Below are 23,725 nucleotides of genomic sequence, written 5' to 3'. Positions count from 1 at the left end.
AGCGGTAAGTGACCCACCACAGCAGCTCCAGCAGTAAGTGACCCACACCAGCAGCCCCAGAGGTAATAGTTACCCCCCCCCCCCACAGTGGCAATAGTGACATCCCACAGCGGCCCCAGTGGGAAAAGGGATATCCCACAGCGGCCCCAGTACTAATAGTGACATCCCTCAGTGGCCCCAGTGGTAATAGTGACATCCCAAAGCGGCCCTAGCGGTAATAGTGACATCCCACAGCGGCCCCAGCGGTAATAGTGACATCCCACAGCGGCCCCAGTGGTAATAGTGACATCCCACAGCGGCCCCCAGCAGTAATAGCGACACCCCACAGTGGCCCCAGTGGTAATAGTGACATCCCACAGCGGCCCCAGCGGTAATAGTGACATCCCACAGTGGCCCCAGCGGTAATAGTGACATCCCACAGCGGCCCCAGCGGTAATAGTGACATCACACAGCGGCCCCAGTGGTAATAGTGACATCCCACAGTCGCCCCAGTGGTAATAGGGACATCCCACAGTGGCCTCAGTACTAATAGTGACATCCCACAGTGGCCCCAGTAGTAGTAGTGACATCCCACAGCGGCCCCAGTGGTAATATTGACATCCCACAGTGGCCCCCAGTAGTAATGGTGACATCCCACAGCGGCCCCAGTGGTAATAGTGCCCCCTGAGACCCATATACTTACTTCCTCCTCCTCGGTGAAGCGCCGCTGCTCCTCTGCTCGGCGTTGATCACAGGTGCATAGTGTGACGTCAGTGTGCTGCTGGAAAAGCTCCTCCCCTGCTCTCGCGGAACCAAGTAGGAGACGTCAGGGGAGGAGGATCCCGGCTGCATACTGAGGTCCCAGTGTGCGCCGCTGAGTTAATACCGGCAGGGAAGCCGCGGCGCGTGCCAGCAGGGAGGGATCTGCGTGCCGCCTCTGGCACATGTGCCATAGGTTCGCCACCACTGCCATCGTGATACATAGGTCTGCATAGGAGCTGTATGTACAATTCCTGGGCTGTGTGTATATTTTCTCCAAAATTCTGACAGTATAACTAAATGTAATATGTCACTATAACAAGAATCACACTCTTCCTCCTGCACATGGTCCTCCCTCCGTGTCAGATCTTGTGATAACAATTTTCTGAACATCAAGCTTCTTATTAATTTCTCTTTCAGAGGCTTCCATAGTGTCTTACAGGGAGGATATTATGCTGGTAATTCTTTAAAAAACTAAAAGAACAATAATTCCTATGATTTTTGATTATATAATGTGAAACTACAACGCATCAAAATCTTAACAGCAGCCACTCATGAGCAAGAGTGTAACTATAGTGGGTGCAGAAGACGAATGGAATGGCTGTCCTGTAATAAGGGGACGGCAGAAGCTCCACCAGGATGGAGCCTCTCTTAGGGCTTATTCACACAGCCATAAATGTGGTCCATGTGCTGTCTGTGTATTTAACAAACACACAAGGACCCATTATGCTATGCACACAAGTGATTTTTCACATGGATCAACATTGGGAGGGGGAGGCGAGAATTGGACATGCATTGCCCACTGCCTGTGGGTATTGGACAGCACAAAGCTCCTACTTTTTGATGTTCATAAGTCCTAACAAGACATATAAACAGAGGATGACATCTTGGCACAACCCCTGTAAGGCTCTATTCATGCCACACTACTGATGCATTGGCATCATGTATGCCAGGAAACTCTGCAGATTTATGTGCTGAACACACAGCTGTGAATTATGCCATACAGTTGGGTCCGGATCCCCCTGCAAACAAACAATTTTTATGCAAGTTTCCTCTCTGTTAAACAGTATTGTTGACTATGCTTTCCATATGATGAAAAAGGTTTGCCAGTTGATACTGTTTGAACATGTAAAAAGGACATTAGCGTGGCATATCTTGGACCCACTATGTCCTATCCAACATATACGCAGGACATACCCCACACCGAGAACATTTTTATGACTGAGGGCTCATGTCCACGGTAAAAAGATGATTTAAAATCCGCAGCGTTTTTCCCGCACGCGGATCCGCGCCCCATAGGGATGCATTGGTAGTTAAATACCTGCAGATGTCATTTTTCCCTTCAGGCGCGGATTGCGTGTGCGGAAAAAAACCGCGGCATGCTCCATTTTAGTGCGGGTCTCCCTGGGGACGGCTCCCGCAGGCTTCTATTGAAGCCTATGGAAGCCGTCCGGATCCGCGGAACACCCGTACCTGAATTAAAACTTACCTGTCTGGACGCTACTGATCTTCCCTCCGTCGCGGCTGAATCTTCTTTCTTCGGCCCGGCGGATGTGCCCGGTGCATGCGCGCGGCACGCTGCCGGCGTGCCGAGCACATCCGCCAGGCCGAGGAAAGAAGATCCGGCCATGACGGAGGGAAGATCAGTAGCGTCCGGACAGGTAGGTTTAATCTTTTTTTTAGCCTCCTGTCCCTAGGAAAGGAGGAACCCGCTGCGGGATTCTGCATGGAGAATCCGCGGCGGGCCTGATTTTCCCTGTGGACATGAGGCCTTAAAGGGATTCTATCAGGTTCATATTGCCCAAACCACGGCCAGTATGAACTTGCGATAGAGATACCCATTTCTCCATAGTGTAACACTGCAGCGTTTCCAAATAAATACACTATGAAGTTTGACTCAGTTGAGCCGCGCTGGCCTCTCCTCACACACATCATGAAGACTGGCAGTTCTCTGCGTATACACTAAAGGGGAAAGAGCTGCCAGTCTTCATGCAGTGGTCAGGGAGATTTCAGCCGGCCTGACCCGTGACTCAGAGCTCAACTCCGAGTCAAACTTCAAAGTGGATTTATTTGGAAACATCACAGCTTTTCTGAATAAAACACTCGTGGGGGCGACGGGCATATCAGTCCCGGGTTCACACTGCCTGTGGTTCAGCCAGCATGAACCTAATGATAGAATACCTTTAAGACTTTGCATTTTGCTGATGCAGTTTCCTGATTGAACACATAGAGGCATAGCACCACCAACTGGCTGCTTGCGGTGGAACATTCAACGTGGATGATAATTTCACACAACGCACAAAGCATTCATGACGATAATAAAATTCTGTCTAGGAAATCTTATTTTGTGGCTCTACTGGCAAGAGTGAGGGGTGTGGATAATTGGTGCCAATGACTAACCTGAGCTACATACAAGGAAACTAGCTTAGTGGTTAGCACTATTTCCTTGCAGCAGGTCTGGATTCACATGTGACCAAGGCCAAACTCTGCAGGGAGTTTGAATTTTCTCCCTGTGTTTGTGTTTACTGAGAGAAATGGTATAATAAGGGTGCATTCACACGAGCGTGTGCGTACATAGGAGCGCACTAAACCGCGCACCCACGTACGTGCAGAAACACGCGTAAATGCAGGTCCGTGCAGCATTGCTTTTAATGGGGCCGCGGCTGCTGCTGGGAGGTCCATTGAAAGCAATAGGATTTTGGCAACCCCTGCAGTGATTTGGTATTATTGTATCTTGACGCCACCGGAAGCTAGGGGTTTGACAGGAGGAACGCCCCTCTCACACCCCCAGCTCCCGGTAGGGCCAAGACTTCAAGGTCCTAGCAGCACAGTGTTCATAGCTATTTGCCGTCCGTGCTGCGTTAGGGTGAGCATTCACTTTTGCACTTAGCCTTACTATCTGGCCAGTTAAGAAATTAAGGCAAAGAAAAAAAGTACACCTCACGCTAAGGCAGCACGGCTGGGACAAAACAGTGCGCACGCTGCAGCATGGACTGTCACCGCGGAGTCCTGCGGCGCTTCTCAAGGATGCGTTCCTCACCACCATCTGATGACCCCTCCTTCCCTGCTATAGCCTCTGTGTAGCATGTCGGGTGCCTGCTCACTGCACGCCACTGCCTGTCAGACCGCAAGCGTCCCAGGCGACCGCTGGATTAGCCCCTGGTGCTGCCCACAGGCTGTATGTTTATTTCAGGCTGCCTGCTCATTCCAACACGCGCCTGTAAGACCAAAGTGCCACACGGATGTGTCCCATTCCTGCTGTGCTGGAGCACACAACGCCGGGCGCCTATCACATTTCCACCCCGCTGTGGCCTCCTTGCTGCTGCCCAAGATGTACAAATTACATCGGGGGTAGGGGGCCTGCCTTGTGCGCCGCCGCTTGGGAACAGCCTTGCACCTCAGGCTGCGTGGCTGCATCCCCAGGGCGATGTATGCTTTTCACATAACGCTTTCTATGATTTTCACTACTTGCTTAGTGGGCTGCCAGTGTCACCCCCCCTGTCAATCTTGACTCCACCAGGACTTCCTGGTGGCGTCAATATACAATAATACCCAGTGATTTTGGGGGAAGGGCTTGAAATATAAGCCCTTCCCTGAAAATCATCCCTGGTTGGTGTAAAAAAAAAAAAAATTATATTTTATATATATATTATATATACACACACTCACTTCTCTGCCATGTAAATATTCCCTGCGTGGAGTCCCCTTGTCACTGAACACTGTGACAGCACTGTCACAGCTGTGGCAGAGGATTTCTTCATCCCTGCAGGGAGTAAAGAATCCCCTGTCACAGCTGTGGCAGAGGATCGCAATGTTCTCCCATTGCTTTCAATGGGACCGGCGGCTTCTGCAGCCACATTGCAAGCAATGGACTGCTGGTAAGCCATGCAGGGATTTTTGGGGAAGGGCTTTAAAGATAAGCCCTTCCCTGAAAATCATCTGTAGAATGTGTAAAAAATAAAAAATATATATATTCACCTCTCCTCAGCTGCGGGGCTCAGGCGCTTTAAGCTGTGTCTTCTCCCTGCACTGCTCTGAATCTCTTTGAGCAAGCGGGGATTTAAAATCCCTACCTGCTGAAAGGGCTGTATCTGACTGGCTGAACGCTCAGCCAATCACAGGCAGTATTCAGCCAATTATTAAGTGAGTGCTGCTAAATAGTGAAAAAAGTGGCAGCATTCAGGCTTGCAAAGGGGAAAAGTGACCTTTATTCTCCCATGACATAACGTTACTGTCTGATGCGTTTCGACCAGATGGTCTTTGTCAAGTTTGAAAAAGACCATCTGGTCGAAACGTTGCTGTCTCATGCATGATGTCATGGGAGAATAAAGGTCACTTTCTACATTGTAAGCGTGAATGCTGCCGCTTTTTTGCACTATTTGGACTGTATCTATGGAATATGTTCAGTTTTCCATGAGGCTGTTGCATTGAAAGTTCCAGCCACTAATGTGGTGAAGATTAGTACTGCTGGTGAGCTACTCTATTACTATAGCTGAGTGCTGCCTGTGATTGGTCACAGCACTCAGCCATTCGCAGGCAGAGCATTGGCCGATTCATGGGGCTGCAGAAGCGCCGGTCCCATTGAAAGCAATAGAAGAACATCGCGATCGGGTAATTCTTCAGCCCCACGGAGATGAAGAAATGAGGGCACTCCCTGCTGAGGGATATTGACACGCACCACAGACCTATGGTGCACGCATTTGCAGGCCATGTTTGCAGGCTTGTAAAACACAAACATGTGAACACACCATGGGGAACCAATGGTTGTAATAGAACATGTGCATGAGCCCGAATTCATATACACTACAATAGATGAGCTTGTGGTATTTTTATGAATATCGTTAACATCTGGGTTCGCATTTTATTATTAGAGCTCTACTAATCAATGAAGTACAATGCTCTGGAGATTAATAAGGATTATGCTTCTTTCCTTACAAAGAAATTGTATGTTCTCCCTCATTCTTCTCTTCCTTCTGATTGCATGACACTGCTATAAAAGGATCTGTCAGAAAAAACGGAACTGAAATCCAAAATCCAAGTAATTACTATGTGGCTCTTAACATAAGTCCTCTGAACAAGAATCTAATTATATACAGCAAAATTCCTTTAAGCCCACATCTAATATTCCAGAGAGCCTAATAATCTGACACTTGCTTTCAGCACAGAATCTGCAATTTAGGGAATTTCACCAGACCAGAACAGACAATTGTGGAGGGTAGCAATAAAAAAATCATTTGACTTAAAAACAAAAACAAACAAAGCCAAAACAAAAATAGATTTTTAACTCCTTAGTACCAAAGCCTGCTTACACCTTAAAGGGGTTGTCACAGTTGTACCATCTCAGTATAACCCCTTTCCTATTGAGTAACCATTTGCTATATACTCACCTTTCCCCACTCCCTCTGTGCGCCGCACAGGTGCTCTATCCACCACTCCGATCTCCGTTTACAGCTGAAGTCCCACCCGGTTTACAGGACATCACAGAAGCCGCAACCAATAATTGAGCTCAGTGATTGATCTATATATTAACTTTTATTAATTTTTTTATTTTAGGGTGATTAGAAAAGAAAAAAAGAAATTCCGCCACGGTCTTGTGGATTTCACTTTACAGCGTTCAGCATGCAGAATAAATAATTTGACACCAATATTCTCCGAATCAGCATGATTCCGGTGATACCAAAATGTTATACTTTGTTATGTTTTGCTACTTTTGTGCGCTGCAAACATTTTTTTGTTTAAGATTTGCTTTTGTGTCGCTGCATTCCAAGAGCCAGACCATTTTTATTTTTCAATCCACAGAGCTCTATAAGGGCATAATTTTTCCAGATGAGCTCTAGTCTTCATTGATTCCATTTTTGGAAACATATAACATCACAATCACTTTTTATTCCTTTTTTTTCCTATTAAAATCTGCAGTTCTGGCATGTGTTTTTCCTTCTTTTTAACGCCATGTATTTTGTGATTTAAATATGTTATATTAATTCTGCGGGTTAGTACGATTACATCAAATTTATATAATTTTTTTTGTAAACGTTCACATGTTTCAAAAACCACAAATATTTTTCTTTTTTTGTCGACGATGCTGTGAGAGGAGTTTTTTTATGGTGTCATTTGTTGATCTATACGACTTTCTACTCACTTTGTTTTTCATTTTTTTGAAAAGGCGAGAGGCAAAATTAGGTATTTTCAACTTTTTTTCACAGCTTGCACCATGTAGGTTAAATAATGTACTAACTTTTTTACATGGGTCATTGTGGAGATGGCAATACCAAATATTTTCTTTTTTTTTTTGCATACTAAAATAGGGAGACATAGGGTTCTAAGTTACATTTTGGGGGGATTTTTTTTTAACTATTCCCTTTTGTCCTATTAGGGGACTTTGAATTTCATGACTTTTGATCAGCTTTATATTACGCCTCATAGACCTCTGCAGCCTGGCAGACTTGAGGCCATCTTCAAGCCTCCCGATGCCATAGCAACTTATCGGGACCCCGCAATCACAGAGGGATCTCCCCCGTGCCTGCAAGACGTTAAACATCAGGGATTGGCAGTTTTGCCGATTCCCGCTGTTAAAGCAGATTCCAGACTGTCATTAGTCAGGCTGAGACCCAGCTCCCCTGTCATGGATGTCCCATACCAGGGTTTTGATGCAGAGCTGTAAAATGGCGCATGCAGAATAAGTCTCCTTAACAACACTTACACTTTTCTACGCCTTTGTGACAATCTAGAATCTGGCCTCTATCAAGTCCCATTCATATCAAATGAAAGGTATTTATTTATATAAATCTTCTGTCTTAATCACCAATAGTGAAGCACAAATAATGGAGTAGAACACTGAATTGCCCTCTCCAATTACAGGCTACAGAAGAGAGAAGAAAAAAGAATAATATGCTAAAACAATCCCTTAAATTGCCAGCCTACTTTGGCACTTAAGGGTGCAGCAATTTTTCATCTACACACTTTGAAATCCATAATGTTTTTAATTTTCCACCAACACAGATGTGTGAAGGCTTGCTTTTCTCCAGTATGAACTGCAGTTTTTATTGGTAAAACTTTGGGGCACTTTGAACTTTTTGATCATTATTTAATTCCATTTTGTGCGGAATAAGTAATGTACTATTTTAAATTGGTCATTTTGAATGTGCCGATACCATTTATGTATAGTTTCGTACATTTTTTGGCAAAATAAAAGGAATTTTTACAGGGAGAAAGGATCATCAGGAGACGTTGAAAGCAGCTCCTAACGTGCAGTGTGAAAAATTGATTTTCTTGATTCCATAAAAGCAGCTACAACAGCAGGTGCGATGTTTCGGGTGAGCATAGCCTTTTTCAAGCACCTTGGGAGCTGTTTTCAACTTCTGAAGATCTATATGGTTGGGTAATCAGGATTATTCCCATGTTATTTATGTGTGGAGTGCTGTGTTCAGCTTTAAAAGGAAAATTTTTGTTGTTTTTTTAACTTTTATTTTTTTACAACCTATTTTGCAATTTTGTGTGTATTTGAACATCTAGTCTTTGGATCATAAATATAGTACACTGCAATAATGGCCCCTTCCTCATAGCAACCTGCTGGCATCAGTGGCGGCTGTCAGAGACACAGAGTGACTTCCCTCCCTCTGGAAAACTATTTAGATACACTTAGCACCCTCAAGTGATGACACTGATACAGCTTCTTCACCTGTACCATCACTGCGACCTACTAGTACAGGGATGTTTCTTAAGCACCTCCTTTTGTGATGGAATAGTACATTGCTGGTTGAGAACAAATTTAATAAAGACCATATTAATTCCTGTGCTTAAGTAGTATGTACAAAAATCTATTTATTCCACATGTGGTGAAATCCATCAATCTTTTTCTTATAACAGTTTGCGTTCTGAAATAACATTTGAAAAACTTATTTTTCCTTATTGAAAACACTTAAGTGTCCTGGAACATCCACCACTGTAATAGAGATAACCTTGCCAGCATCAACGGGCAGAGTGAACTTAGAGAGAGAATTTAGGCTATTGAAAACCCTCAGTTTGCTTACATCAACCAAAATGCGCACCATAGGATCCAACTGGCAGACTCTTTCCAGGCGTTCGTCTACCTTTTGCCCATAATCGGAATAAATTTGGACATTGCCAATAGAAATCTACTAAAAGTTCCTTAAACTTGGGTTAAGGCATTCTTTCAAATGTCTCAACTTTATGTAACCTCTTAGAAAAGTAGTGGTGTTGGTTACTAATAAGCATTGCAATACTCAATGTGAACAATCACATAATGACCTTCCACTTGACCTATAAAAAATGTTCCATATTTCCTAACTCATGTCTCCCATTTTATATGGCTCCGTTACTTACTCTGAGTTACGGGCAGGTCCATTACTCTCCAAACTATTAGTCAATGAATTCTCCACACACTCAATACAATTGCAATGAAACCTTATCTGAAACATTAGAACATGCAGGCCTTAAAGGGGTTGTCCCGCGAAAGCAAGTGGGGTTATAAACTTCTGTATGGCCATATTAATGCACTTTGTAATGTACATCGTGCATTAATTATGAGCCATACAGAAGTTATTCACTTACCTGTTCCGTTGCTAGCGTCCTCGTCTCCATGGTGCCGTCTAATTTCAGCGTCTAATCGCCCGATTAGACGCGCTTGCGCAGTCCGGTCTTCTCCCTGGTGAATGGGGCCGCTCGTGCCGGAGAGCTGGTCCTCGTAGCTCCGCCCCGTGTGCCGATTCCAGCCAATCAGGAGGCTGGAATCGGCAATGGACCGCACAGAGCCCACGGTGCACCATGGGAGAAGACCCGCGGTGCATCGTGGGTGAAGATCCCGGCGGCCATCTTGCTAAGGTAAGGAAGAAGTCGCCGCAGCGCGGGGATTCGGGTAAGAACTAAACGTTTTTTTTTTTTTAACACATGCATTGGGTTTGTCTCGCGCTGAACGGGGGGGCCTATTGAAAAAAAAAAAAAAACCCCGTTTCGGCACGGGACAACCCCTTTAACTGAAGATATTGATGAAAGAATCTTCTGCTGGAAAGATTATTTTCATTTCTTGATTTCTTCATCTACAAAATGTAAAATTCTGTATCTTTATCTTGCCCAAAACTTTCTTTACAAAAACCTAACAGCATCCGGACCCTTACTTCATAGCATATATTGGTTAGAGGGTACATTACCAAATCTGCCATGTGCAAATACAATCTTCCAGTCCCGCACAGGTTCTTTACTAATAGGAAATGCTGCCACAGGGGCTCAAATTGGCAAGAGGTGAAGCCTACCATACCTTGGGGATTATTTATCAATGAATTAATGCCAGTTTTCTAGTGCAATTACACTAAAAATACATTTATGACGTTTCAGATTTTCTCGCCTGTGCAACTGATTAACATAGGTTTTGTGCTCCTACCTTGTTCCCCACTGTACAGATTAATAAGCTTCCATAAGGCGCTATGCTTCTGTACTTAGAAAAGTACCTAGAAGTACAGGTTCTTTAATGATCAGGGTTGGACTGTTCCAATACACAGCCCTCTAATTGGCCCAATTACCTCAAGAACCAAAGGCACTCCACGCATTCCTTGGACTCATCCCCTACTGCAGAGCAAGGATCCCAAAAGCCTCTCTACTGATGCAACCTCTGTACGATGCTTTAAAGACGGATCCTTTCAGTCTCTCACCGGAAGCGCTATTCAATTTTACCATGCTTAAGCCGGCCATTTCCTCTGCCCCAGCATTGGGCTTACCGGACTACGACAAGACCTTCAAGCTCTTCGTGTCAGAAAGACAAGGACATGCCACTGGGATCCTTACCCAGTCCCATGGCAACAGACTCAGGCCCATCGGATACTTTTCTTCTCACCTGGACCTAGTTGCCAGGGGTGGCCCCTCCTACTTACAGGCAGTCTTTGCAGCCCAAGTTCTCCTGGAAAAACCTCAGACTTGATTGTCAGGCACTCACTGCTGCTTCTGGCCCCTCATGACATTGCTGCTATCCTGAACCAAACCAACCCAAGGACCTTTCAACGGCCAGACACCTCCACTTTCAGTGCTCTTTCCTAATACAGGACAACGTCACCCTTCAAAAATGTACTTTCCTCAACCACTCCTCCCAATTCCCGAGGGGGAAGCAGACCCTACAGAAGACCCGGAACATGACTGCTTTGACCTGATGAAACAAGATTTCACACTTCCCCACAGTGTCTAACACACCACTGGAGAACCTAGACCTCACAATTTTTGTTGATGGCTCCAGGTCCTCTGACAACCAGTGCAGGTTCCACACAGGTTATGCAGTCACCACTGAAGACACCATCCTCAAAGCTCAAGAGCTACCACCGGCTAGGTCCGCCCAGGAAGCTGAACTCCAAGCACTGACCTCAGGCTGCACACTCTCAGAGGGAAAGGGGGGCGAATGTCTATACAGACTCCAGATACGCATTTGGAGTGGCTCACGATTTTGGAGTCATCTGGAAGACACGTGGGTTCCTGACTGCAGCTGGTACCCCTGTAAAACATCATGAGGCCATCAGGGATCTGATGGATGCACTTTTCCTGCCCACCCAGGTGGCCATACTGAAAGTAAAAGTCCATGGATGGCTCAACTCTACAGAGGCACAAGGTAACCACTTGGCAGACATAGCAGCTGAGGAAGCAGCTGCAGGACCACGGAGAATTGAGTCAGGTGGAGGCAGAGCCAGTGATTACGGTGCAAGCCCACCCCATGGACAAAAGCTACCTACAAGAACTATAGGAGAAATCCAGTCAAGAGGAGAAGGACCTCTGGGTGAAGAAAGGAGCCATAACCAATAAACATGGCCTCTATGAGGTCAACAAGAAACCAGGGATACCTGGATGCCTATACCCAGCCGTAGTACAGTTGGCACATGGCCCTACACACCTGTCTAAGACACTGATGAATGCCCTTATCCAGAGAAACTACGTGGCCCCAGGCATCTCCTCCCTCACCGACAGATTTTGCAAGTCATGTGCCATCTGCACAGACTGCAATCCCGGACGCATCAAGAAGGTCCCCCGGAAACACCTGGCCAAGCCCCTGTACCCCTTTCAGAAGATTCAAATCGACCCCATCCAGATGCCAAAGAGCGTCAGGTTCGAATATGCACTGGTAATAGTGGACATGTTCTCGGGTTGGCCGGAGGCCTACTAATGTGACTAATATGATGGCAAAGACCACAGCAAAGAAATTACTCAGCAAGGTGGTGTGTAGATTTGGGGTCCCGGAAGTGATTTAGAGTGACCAGGGACCAGTCTTCACTGCAAACGTGACCAAAGAAGTTTGGCAAGCCCTGGGTGTAAACCTGGCCTTTCACACCCCCTACCCCACCCCCTTCCTGAGCAGTGGGAGAGTGGAAAGACTGAATGGCACCCTGAAGAACAGAATGCTGAAAATGTCCCGAGACTAGCATGCCTTGGCCTGAGAGCCTACCCATTGCCCTGTTCAGTGTACGGTACACCCCTGAGGGGAGCATTCCTTGTCCCCAAATGAGATCCTGTTTGGGTCAGCCCCCAGACTAGGCTGCTACATCCTCCAACAGTCTGGAGTCTTCTCCAGCTCCAGTCTGATGTACTAATTAAATATGTGACGTCCCTGGCACAAGAACTAACCAAAATACATGCCCAGGTGTTTTCTTCTATTCCAGATCCAGAGGCCAACATGGGGACTCATGATCTACTTCCCGGGGACTGGGTCTATGTGAAGAGTCTCGTGAGAAGACACTCCCTTGAACCCAAATACGACGGTCCCTACCTGGTGCTACTGACCACAGCCACATCAGTGAAATTGGATGGGAAGAGCTCCTGGATCAATGCCTCCCACTGCAAGAAGTCCCTCACCCCTGAAGGGGCGACCCACCAAAAGTGACCATGTTTCATATCCTTTTCCTACTAGGGACACTGAGGGAGGGTGTATCTGAGGTAGCGATTACAAAACAACAAGACACAGTCATGTCCTGGTATAACTCGTCCAACACCCATGTAGCCACATATACCTTTGACTACTGCGACATAGTCAAGTGCACTGAAACAGAATGGTTGGCAGACTGGCGGTGTGACCGATACGACGGCACGCAGTATTATGTGTCACTGATGACTATTGGGGACAGAACTGTGGGTATTGGGGAGCCATGAGCTGGAATACGGGATCGGACTGGGGTTACAAGCCACAGAGTACCCTGGACCGGAAGGATAAAAATGGGAAGTCCCTAATTAGCCATATGGCATTGTTGAAAATAGGCAAGTGTTTCTGCTACAAGCAATCTGGTAGCAGGATGCCCCTCACCGTGACTATACAGAACCCAAACCCAGGGGATGCTGGAACATATTGGTAGGGAACCCACAAACCAGGGGGCACCAATGATGCTTCAGGCAAAGTTCAACTAAAAGACATGAAGCATGCACCTGAGTGGAGACCTTCACCCTCACCAGTGGCCAACCCCCTAAGCCCCAAGATAAAGACATTAAATAACATGGTGACCATAGCTGACCCCACATTTGAGGACACCATGGCAGTCGAGACCCGATTTTCAGACCGAAACCTCTGGTTTGAATGGATCAGATACAATGTGGAGAAGCACAATAGATCTGACTGTTATGTGTGCGGAAGCGCTAGACCACACCTAGGTACTGTCCCCCTCCTCCACATTGCGACGGACAGTGAGGAATGTTTCCTCAGCCTGTTCACTAACACCTCCACTAATCACGCTGCCTGTGAGAGATGGAAGAATAGCCCATAATCACTAAAACTTCCTGGTCTAGAGAAGGTATCACCATTTACCTAGGGAACTACACATTATGCAGCTAGGCAAGGATCAGGGAGGTTCCTAGGAAACTTCAGTGACGGGTATTGCTCTTCATATAGCAGTAGGGGAGGGAAGCTGGAACAGAACAAAGTCCAATCATTGGGGGACAGTTATTGGCTTTGTGGGGACATGAAATTAAGGACCAGACTAGAGGGCAACTGGACAGGAGAATGTGCCCTGGCTAAGGTTCTTATGCCCCTGCACATCCTTACCATAGAATCCCAGACAGGCCGATGACAAATAGCCACCCTAGAAGCAGACGTAGTGTGCCCATGGGAAGCTTCGACCCTCATGTCTACATAGATACCATCGGTGTTCCAAGGAAGGGGGAGGAGTGCCCAACGAATTTAAAGCCAGGGACCAAATAAACTAAAGAACTCAGGTATAGATGACCCATGACCAGCAGAGATTTTGGAGACCTTCCAAGGTTACTACTTGCAACTCTATGGGTTAAGGAGTCAATTCGCAGACATGGAGCAGAGTGCTCTAGACCGATAAAAGAATATATAACGGAGACAGCTTTGCCATTAATACAGTCGATAAAAAAACGCTAGAGCCAGATATCACCACAGAGGAAATTGAGGAGGTCATTAAGGCTACTCCAGCAGGGAAGAACCTGGGACCAGACAGCTTCACACCTTCTTTTTATAAGCTCATGTGACAACAACTCTCCCCTTTGTTAGCAAGGATCTTTTCTGCAATGTCCTCTGAATCTCCCTTTCCACATCAGTCTCTGGAGGCGCATATTAGTGTCATTCCAAAACTAGGCAAGGATTACACGGTCTCCACCAATTATAATATCATTAATAAATGTGGATGTAAAATTCTTCTCAAACATCTTGGCTAACAGGCTAACTTCCTACATGCCCTCCGTTATCCATACTGACCAAGTGGGCTTTGTCAGGAGCAGGGAAGCCAGAGACATTATTAAACCCATGCATACGCTACCCGAGATTTGTCCTGGTTCGGATGGATAAACGCCATTACCTTTTTTAGGCAATCCCCATCACCCCTCCAATACAATTCTTTAATAGACTCGGCCGTGATCAAGATTGTGTAGGGCAGACGTAGACCTTGACTGGAAAGTCGGTACCTACCATTTCCCAAAATTAGGGGAGGGGTAGGGTCACCAAACTTCAGGCAATACAGAGCAGCAGGCTTAATGCATCTGGTAGACTGGCAATACCACGCTGCTAGCAAACAATGGGTGGCCTTGGAGCAAGAACATTGCTCAATATCTATAAATCTTGTCCCGTGGATTAGAGCCTGTGACAAGGCTCAAGCCATTTCTCCTAACTTTCTACTGCAGGGACCATTGAGAATGTGGAAACGGTAGATCCGAGAACAAAGCCTATCAGGGGAGGACGGCTCTCTCATCCCCCTATTTCACAACCCGGCTTTTCCACCGGGCCAGACTAGAGACAAATTCATGGGTTGAGAGGCACAGGAAAGCACACAAGCACACCATATTCTCAATGGGGCATCGTTGCCAACTTTTCAGGAACTTCGGGATAAACTTGTGTGACTGGATCTCTCCTGGTTTGAATATTTACAGTTGCGTTTATTCCTCACAGCGTGTGGGGTTGGCGGCTCCTTCGAGAGGGCGTTAACAGCATTTGAGAAGTCTTCTCCTTGCAGTCTCCTCCGGCACATATAGTTTTTCTGATATATAGCCTGTTGATAATGGAATCCTGTGATACGGATCCTAGTTTTTAGCAGGCTTGGGAGGATGACCTGATGGCTGCGATATCCACAAGGGATTGGCAGAAGGCATGCCTGTTTACAGATAAGATGTCCATTGCATGCGCCGCCGAAGAAGAAAGTTACAAGCTCTTGTCAAGGTGGTATAGATACCCGGCTTGTTTGCACCACATTTTCCCTTCGGTGCTGGACCTGTGGGATTGATGGGCACTATGATCCACGTATGGTGGAGTTGTGACTGGGTGAAACTCTTTTGGGACACGGTGTTCTCAATTTACAATTTGATGAGCAGGAAGACAATCCAAAACTCCCCACAAATAGCATTACTCTCGATCCTGCCAGGCTTGATGAGAGCTCAGAAAATTGGACTGCTTAGATTTTGTTTGGCAGCTGCGAGGGTGGTGATCCCATGGCACTGGCGAACGGCCCATGTGGCTTCCATGAGTGAGTTGGCAGCAGGAAATGGCACAACTATGCCACATGGAAGAAATCTGTGCTGAACGTAATAGACAGAGAAATTTCTAATAATATAGAAGCCTTGATTGGACTTTGTGTCCTCTGCGGAGTTCAAGACCCTGTTTTCATAAACTTTCCTAAATCCAACTGTCAACTTTCCCTCTTTATTTTGTTCTATTCCAGGAATATTTTTTTTTTCTCCACTATCAAACCTTGGTTCTTTATAGGTTACCCCCCTTTCACTTCCTTAATTTCATCTCTGGTCAATTGATTCTTGATACCAGAGGTTTGGGATCCCGTTGATGGGACACCGTATATGTTCCTCCACCCCCTCCCGCCACTGTCTTTTTTGTTTCTTTCTTTTTTTTCCTGTGTCTCCCTTATTCGTTTTGTAGCTTAGACCTATATAATGTACCAAAGAAGATGAGCCTGCACTGACATGGTTAATTTTTTCCGAGACCGTTTGGCGCGCTAGAGACTGTAATGGATCGGTACTAAGAGTACCCTGTGAATACCTGCCACCTTTCTGATTAAAAGCTCAAGAGCAGTGCATGCACGTAGTTCAGCTAAATGACACTTCCCTTATTCTAACAGGTTACACGAGGTTATATAGAATGTGTCTGCGACGTGTGCAAAGCCATCACATAGCTCATAAGTCATGAGGTATGGAGTCTGTCGCTGATTGGTGATCTTGACATCATCATGCATCTTTGACAGCCGGGTGCAGCCAGATTTTAAATTTTTCGGGCTCTCCGGCCTTCTGCGCATGCGCGCCACATCGTCACATTCTCAGAACCCTATGACAGGTCCAGGTCCCGATCGCCGCATGACATCACAGCGGATGTGGGTAAGTATTTTTAGCTGCCCCCATGGATCCGAAATTTTTACTTTTTTAAACTTTTAAAAAAACTTTTGTGATCGCCGGTATCCATTGGATACAGGCCCTGTCACCACGGTCCCCACTGACATCTCCTGCTTCCCAGTTAACTTTAGGAGTCAGGAGATTTCAAATTTCCCGGGGCTCCCAGCCTTCTGCGCGTGACATCATACGTCTGGTGCGCATGAGCAGAAGAGCGGCGTCAGGCTCCGGAGGACCAGATCCCAGCGGGACATCATGGAGGATGGCGGTGAGTACTCTCAGCTGCCTTGATGGATCTGATCCAACAGTGCAGCTAAATCTCTAACTTTTTAAAAACCTTTTATTGACTTCATTGCGATCGGCACTATCCACTGGATATCGCCGATCGCAATGCCGGGGGGAGGTTGGGGGGCTCCCTGTGGCCCTCAATGACAGCTTTATGTTGTCAGCTACCTCCCACAGCATATAGCTGTAACGTCCACAGTCCACGTGGCTTTAATCCTCAGGGAAAGAATGTTTTTACGTCCCTGAGGATTAAAGCCCACTTTGCTAGGACATAAAAAGGCAATGGGGCCGTCACTAAGGGGTTAAACAGCACTTGTTCAGTCCTTCTTATTTACTTATACAGCGAATGTGAAAACTAAATGATTCTGAAGGATTTCTTATTTGAACGAGCACACAATGTATCTGTAAGTCTAAACAGGCTGCACAAGCAAATGATGAGGTCACTCGCTCGCTCAAACGATAAATCGGCTAAAAGGACCCCAAGGCTGTATTTCACACCAAGTTTCTGGTCTACAAACACAAAACCATCTAAATTACTACCCATACACCGACTAGCCCAATCAGTGTGGCGAGTGGCCAAGGAGATCCAGCAATTCACTGACATAATGACAGACACCCCTTTGTTGGAAAACCCCACTCTGCCATCACTACAATCGTTACAAGATACTAGATATTGGACTTCTCTCGGAATACAGGTGCTGGGAGACATATACGAAGACAACATAATGCTAACTTACACACAATTACGGGAAAAACTGCAAATGCTGAAATTACAACTATTTAGATACTTCCAATTGAGACACGCCCTAAATGCCCAATTCCCGTCAGAAACGGTTAGACTCTCTAAGTACCCAATAGTGGGCGTCCTCAGGACACAGGGACCCAAGGGACTGATATCAATGCTTTACACGCACTTACTATCAGCCAAAATTGATCATGAACCATTATTAGTCTATGACAAATGGAAAATTAATATCCCTACTTTGACAACAGAGGACTGGCAGGAAGCAATGTAATCGCATCTATTAGTGTCACTGGCAGTTAATAATAAAATGACACAACTATACGTGATACACCAGGCATATCTTACACCAGTCCAATTGAATAAAATGGGCAGAATAGACACAGCGACATGCCATAGATGTCACCAACCGAATGCCGACTTTTGGCACCTACTATGGGAATGTCATCATGTAAAGAATTTTTGGGAAGAGATATTTAATTTCCTGTCTTTGGACCCCAAAATAGCAATATTTGGACTGATAGATGAAGAAGAGTGGACACACTACAATAAAATATTCATCAGAGAAACCTTATTTATAGCCAGGAAAACCGTAGCCATGAGATGGATGGCAACAAGACCGCCCTCCATTTCACAATGGAAAAAACTGGCTGACGCTATAATAACATATGAAAAGGTGATTTACCAACACAGAGGATGTCCAGACAAATTTGAAAAAGTGTGGGGTGGGTGGATAGACTCGCACAACACATTATAAGTCAAGCAGGTACAGGTTAGATATCTAGTTGAAAAAGAGGAAGAAATTCATACACAACGAGCCAAACGCACTAACAGTTTTATTTTATTCTCTCAAATGTTAAAAGTTAATATGGAAAATGTTATGTAATCATAAAGTGATATAAGATGCAGAATAAATGAAAATTGTACACAGAAATAAATTGTTTTACAATCTGTCAATAAACGAAGTAAAAAAAAAAGTTTCTGGTCTACAAATGGAGCAAAGTTTAACTTGAGTGTGATAACTTTCTGCAGCAAGCTATCCTAACTAGAGATGAGCGAGCGTACTCGTTAAGGGAAATTACTCGAGCGAGTATGGGCTTTTTCGAGTACATGCCTGCTTGCCTGAAAAGATTCGGGGGCCGGCGGGAGATCACACTCTCTCTCTTTCACCCCCCGCCACGCCCATGCTCACTCCCGCCGGCCCCCAAGTCTTTTCGGACGAGCAGGCATGTACTTGTAAATGACCATACTCGCTCGAGTAATTTGCCTAAACGAGTACGCTTGCTCATCTCTAATCTTAACACATTAAAAAACTATTGTTCTCTCATCTTGACACAACAAACCCCATTGAAAAGCTATTAAAAGTGTAAATAAACTATGGCACAGAAAATTATTTTAAGGCATTAAAAATAAGACTTTTGTACTTACTGTCAAATTTTTTTCTCATCTGGTACATTTGTGGACACAGCTTTGGACCATGGGTATAGCTCCTGCCACTACGTATGGTATGAGATACTTTGTCAAATGCTTTACTAAAGTCAAGACATGCTATATTCACCGCATTTCCCTGATATACCCAGTCAGAGATTCTGTCATAAAAGGAAATTAGATTTGTCTGGCAGGACTTGTTTGTTACAAACCCATGCTAACTCCGATTACTCACTCCATTTTTATCCAAGTACTTGCATACATGCTGTTTAATAATTTGTTGAAAGATCTTTCCTGGTATAGAAGTCAGGCTCACAGACCTGTAGTTTCCTGCATCCACCTTCTTCCTTTTTTGAAGATAGGGGCAACATTTGCCCTTTTCCAATCTTTTGGGACTTCTGCTCTCCAGGAATTTTCAAAGATTACGGCAAATTGTTCAGCAATTACCTCTGCTGCTTCCTTTAGTATCCTAGGATGTAATTCACCTGGACCTTGAGACTTGAATTCATTTACATTAGCTAAGTGTTCCCTCACCATCTCTCTGCTTATAAATAGCCTGCATTCTTTTATTCCCCCAATAGCACAGGGAAGATCAGTTGATTTTACATCTACTTCCTGAGAGAAAACATACAAAATAGGAATTTAAAATTTCAGCCTTCTCAACATAATTTTTAATCAATTCACCATTTTTATCTTGTAAGCGTCCAATAGCATGTTTGACTTTTCTTTTGCTTTTGCCTTCCCCTGAAAATGCTTTTTTTAATTGCTTTTGACCTCTGTTGCAAGCCTCAATTCATTATTAACTTTTTTAGCTTTTCTGACACCACATTATATTCTTCTTTAGATATTCCTCCCTTTCCATTTGATAAACATATTTTTCTTCCTTTTTAACATGTGTGTAAGTTCTGTGTTCATCCATACTGGTCTCTTTAAATGCTTCCCATTCTTCCTTCTTTTAGGAATTGTTAACAATTGTCCTTTGAGAATCTCATTTCACAATATTTCCCAACCTTCTTGGACATTTGTGTCCTTAAGAACATCCAGCCATTGGATTCTTCTATCCTCTTTCTGAGTTCATTAAAATCTGCCTTTCTGAAATCCAACCTTGAGGTCTGAGTTTTCTCAGGTCTTCCTCACATTTTGTATTCAAAATTCAAGGATAGCATGATCACTGCCTCCTAAGGTCCCAGCCACTCTTATTTCCTCAACTATTTCCTCAACCATTTCCTCCCTGTTGGTAAGAATTAGGTCCAAGATAGCAGATCCCCTTGTTTTCTCTTCTACCTTTTGGAAGATAAAGTTGTCAGCAAGAGTGGATAAGAATTTGTTGGATCCATTACTTTTACCTGAAAGAGATTCCCATCAAATGTCTGGATAGTTAAAATCTCCCTGTCCGCATGTCAGCCTGGACTTGGACACTCTGCTAAGGCTACCTGCAGGGAACTGCAGAAGAGGCAACAACAGGGGAGCTAGCAGGCAAGGCTCAACCTGGTGAGGAGCAGACATGAGGAGCGATATGTCCAGAGAATTCCTGTGCAGGTCTCAACAAGCCCGGAGTAATGCTGACAATCAGTTTGAACAATGTTGTTCGTAAGACTAGATATTCTTTGGTTGGATGTGAAGCTTGTATTATAGTGAGAGCGCACATAGTATGTGGCTCTGGCCGGTCCCTATTCATGTGTCATCCTGGACTCAGTTGCACTAAGGTTGCCTGCAGGGAACTGCAAATCGGGCAAGAGGGTAGCTACCATTAACCAAGGCTCAACCCGGTCCGGAGCAGACATGAGGAGCAATTCCTGAGCATACTACTCTTTCCAGTATGGAAGGTAGCACAGGTCTCAGCAAGCCCAGATTCACTGAGGTGGGCAGGGAGGAGTCGTGCCTGTGTTGTGGGGGAAGGTGGGGTGGTGAGAGGTGTATGGAGTAGCCAGCAGGCCACCATAGCCAAGCCTGGGGCTCAATTACAGCTACCTCTGCCTTGCAGCAACCGTACCTGCCACAGAGGGTCCTACTCACAGGAAACATCTGCCACCAATCAGGTCACAACAGGGCCGGCACACAACGCAGGAAAGTCGGGTCAGACAAATTCCAGCCGACAGCAGAGTCTGTACGGTGGACATTGCTAGGCGTTGTTAACCATTTTATGCTTAGTGTCGCCTTCTAGCTGCAGAAGCTATACCAAAGGTCTTGCTGTGTCCCGCAATGATACAGATCAGAAATTATGAACAGCTGACTTTGAGGTCAGGGGACGTTGAAAAAGAATGGAACTAAAGCCAAAGCCCATGTCTAGCCTTTCATGGAGGAACGACAACATAGCGAAAAAGGCACAGGATGGAAGTCACATTGTTTGCGCCAGAGGAAGAATGTCTTCCAGATATGATAAGCTGGCAAAGAAGGCAGTTTTCAAGTCCAAGGTCATCCACTGCTTGAGCCTGGTATCTGGACACATAGGTTGGGAGTTTGAGATCGAGCCTTGATGCCATCAGCTTGATGTGCGGATGACCCCATTTCTGAGTGCTTGGAACACATAGGGATGTAACTTCTATTCTCCAGGGTTGACTGTTTTTCTTCTGAGGAAGTCGGCTATCCAATTATCCACACCTTGAACTGACAAGAGCACCGGAAGGTGACCTTCGGCCCATGTCATGATCTCCGCTTTTGCCATGATTGTTAAACTGTGCGTTCCACCCCGGTGATTTATGGATAACAAAGAAGGCCTCCCTTAAGCACTACCACCCGAATGGCCAGAAGGATGCACTGAACCTGCTAAGCCGGAACACCCGCAGCTGCAAAACCTGCAAACTACGGTCAAAGCAGCATAGTGTCCCATTGTTCACCATGATTTAGCGCACAGAGACACTGCGCTGCTGCCCCCAAAGCAGTGAAGTAGGGGTTTATGAAGAGGAGTAGTGCGGGAAATTTACAGGCACCAGTCATAGCAAAGCCACACAAGAAGCCCTCCACCACACAGGAAAACAGTGGTCCCCAGACAGAATAGAGAAGAGGGGTTACAGCCAGGAGCCACAGAGGGGAGAGACTAGGTCTTCCAGGTGCTGCCTAGAGTAGGGTATCTGTGCCCCCCCCCCCATTCGCTTCCCCCGGGAAATGGACACCTGACACTGACTGTCCTGTCTAAGAGCAAGCTAGTGATGGGTCACTGTAGGGAGAGGACAGTGGTTATCCTACCAGCTGTAAAGAGGGGATGGGAAGGAAGGAAGGAAGGAGGGTGGGGGGGAAATCATAATACTCACCTTCACGGATGTAAATACTTACCTTTCCACCATGGTTAAATATGGATTCAGATTCCAGCAGTGCCCCTGTACTCACCTGCCTTTGGACAGGGAGGAAGCGCTCCAATAGGGCACTACTATAGCTGGTGGATAAGGGTTACCGTGCCTCCTTGCCGTCTGAGGAACGAGTAGGCAATACAATGGTTAGGTTCAGTCTGTTCGCCTTTCTTGGTGAGAGTGTGCAGTGCCAGCCCTGTATTTATAAAGTCTGAAAGGTCCAGTTGGAGACAAATGATCAAAGAGGTCTGCCTCCTATGGACACTAAGCTAAGATAGGTTAGCTTGGTGCCTGTAGGAGGGGTATAGCTAGTAGAATGAGCAAACACTTTTTTTTTTGCTTAGTGTTCACCTGCTAGCTAGTGGCAGTAGCTAATTCCATTGCCCTAAGCCATGACCCGCAACACAACGGATGAGAAAGCCATGCTATACTTGGATACATCTGTTTCTCAAAACGATACATGTGCAAATGTATTCCCTGACATACCTAGAGGTTCCTATGGGCCAAACATAGAGTGTCCTTTTCACATACATGTTATAAGTCTAAGGGGGTTTTAAAAGACATTAATATTACTGACCTATGCTCAGGGTAGGTCATCAATATCAGATCGATGGGGATCCTACTTCCGGCACTTCCTGTTGATCACTTGTTTGAAGGGGCTGCAGCACTCAGGCAAATGTTGTGGTCTCTCCTTCACTTGTGACATCACATGGCCTTTTAGCAGCTCGGTCCCACTTAAGTGAATGGGAGTGAACTGCAATATAAGGAACTGCTGTTACTAGAGAAGAGCGAGCACGCTCGGATAAGGCAGTTAATCGAGCGAGCGTTGCTCTTCTCAAGAAACTGCATTCTTGTCAGAGCAGGCTCGGGGGGCGGCGGGGTGTAGTGGGGTTGGGAGAGAGAGATATCTCTCTCACTCTCCTCCCTGCCGCACCCCGAGCCTACTCGAACAAGAATGGAGTTACTCGAGAAGAGGCATGCTCGCTCGAGTAATTGCCATATCTGAGCGAGCTCGCTCATCTCTAGCTGTTACACAATATATGCTGCTGTGCCTGGTATACATGAGGCCACAGTACTTATCTGATATTGAGGGCCTATCCTAAGAACACAGCATCAACATAAATGTTCTGGAAAACTCCTTTCAATCTGGAAATAATTTCTTTACAAAGTAATCCAGATTTCCTGACAGGTCTGTATTAGAAAATACTTATATTGCATGAATTAACAAATCTGGAGGCTTTTTACATAGATATTTGGCTTCTCTGGCTCCTCTGTTATTCCTCCTGAAAATGTTTGATTAAACTTACATTTTGCCTTGTCAGATATTTCTTCTATACACACTGACATTGTCCAATCAGTGCTGACAATCTGCTGCAAGTGCTAGGGAGTATTCCAACAGCACTTTTGACTACAATGTGGCATT

The 23,725-nt window shown here is 45.6% G+C and overlaps 1 protein-coding gene across 1 annotated transcript in view; it reads right to left on the bottom strand.

Annotated features, from left to right (window-relative positions):
- Positions 1-23,061, bottom strand: part of MAPKBP1 (mitogen-activated protein kinase binding protein 1) — a 182,634-nt gene extending 159,573 nt beyond the window's left edge. The window contains exon 1 of the mRNA XM_066608311.1: positions 22,880-23,061. The gene's annotated coding sequence lies outside the window, so the exon portion shown is untranslated. The remainder of the gene's footprint in view (positions 1-22,879) is intronic.
- Positions 23,062-23,725: the final 664 nt, after the last annotated feature.

This window comes from Eleutherodactylus coqui, chromosome 6 (genome assembly GCF_035609145.1).
Source record: "Eleutherodactylus coqui strain aEleCoq1 chromosome 6, aEleCoq1.hap1, whole genome shotgun sequence".
Classification (NCBI taxonomy): Eukaryota; Metazoa; Chordata; class Amphibia; order Anura; family Eleutherodactylidae; genus Eleutherodactylus; species Eleutherodactylus coqui.
Note: the sequence above shows the minus strand (reverse complement) of the source record. Positions and strands in the feature narration are given on the sequence as shown.